Raw genomic sequence first — 1,296 nt, 5'->3', positions numbered from 1 at the left:
CACCTGACACGGTTATTACTGTACAGTCTAACTCAAACTGTTCTAAGATATTTTTGGAACCATCTTAACATAAATCGTATAGATTTATTGGTCATTAAATGTATAATCCTCAAGTAGGAATGCTGCATACGTTGACTTGACCATTAAATTTATCTTCATACTGTAATTTAAAATTGTTGTCAGTTCTAATTAAGTATAGTTATTACTAAAACTAATAATGCGACTTGTTTACCGAATTACAAAAATATTGTTCGGTTATCTTGCCAGTTTCAAACTGGTATGCTATTATAGACCTAGCCCTCCCGTACGTAGGGCGAGTATAATTTACCAATATTCTAAAAGAAGCTATTTATCAGCATTAACTGAACTATCCCTCTTGTTTATGATGTCGTCTTATTCGGATGACGTGGTATAGCCAAAATTGATGACATTTTTCGTCTCTTTTTAAGTAAGGACGTACTGTATGATTTGTTTGCTTTTGAATAGTGGGATTGACCGTCACTTTATAACGCCCCCACGGCTGAAAGGGCGAGCACGTTTGGTGGGACGGGGATTCGAACCCGCGACCCTCAGATTGCGAGTCGAGCGACCTAACCACCTGGCCATGCCGGGCCCATACTGTATGATCAAACTTTTTATGGTAAATAATCTTGAATTAAGTAATTATTTTATCTCAGAGTTTTCTGAATGTAGCTGAACAACTGAAATATGGTATTATTGATTTATGATATTTTTAAAATAACAGAGAAACAGATCGAATTTTGGAAGACCTTTCAAAATAAAAACTCCGAGAAATACTGCTGACCCATGGCAAGAAATCAAAGTGGTAAATTAGAAATTATAAAACTTAGGTTTAGAATACGTATTTTATCAGCGAAACAGTGGAACTTCTATTAACAAGTGTTTGTGGTGATAATGACAGTACATTAATTCATTTACTGGTAAACTTTATGGTCAAAGCAACAAAAGTTATTGAAAATTTACAGACTTCTGTTACAATAAAAATACATATGATAAGCCTTTAAAGCAGTAATCACATACATCATGCATGTCTTTGATAAAACCTTTATCATAAAATTTTCACCAGAAGAGCCACACTATATCCCTCTGTACACATATACACTAGTTACACCAGTTTCTTCATAAAAACAACATTCTTTCACCAGTAGAGCCACACTATACACCTGGAAAAAAGTTAAGCACCCCTGTGTTTTTTTCAAGTGATTCAGATTCGACGTTCTTGTGACTGATTATAAATTACCATTCAATCTAAACGTGTTTATCAAATGAAATTAT

This window comes from Limulus polyphemus, unplaced genomic scaffold (assembly GCF_000517525.1).
Source record: "Limulus polyphemus unplaced genomic scaffold, Limulus_polyphemus-2.1.2 Scaffold916, whole genome shotgun sequence".
In the NCBI taxonomy this organism is placed as follows: Eukaryota; Metazoa; Arthropoda; class Merostomata; order Xiphosura; family Limulidae; genus Limulus; species Limulus polyphemus.
This window is presented reverse-complemented; position numbering follows the sequence as displayed.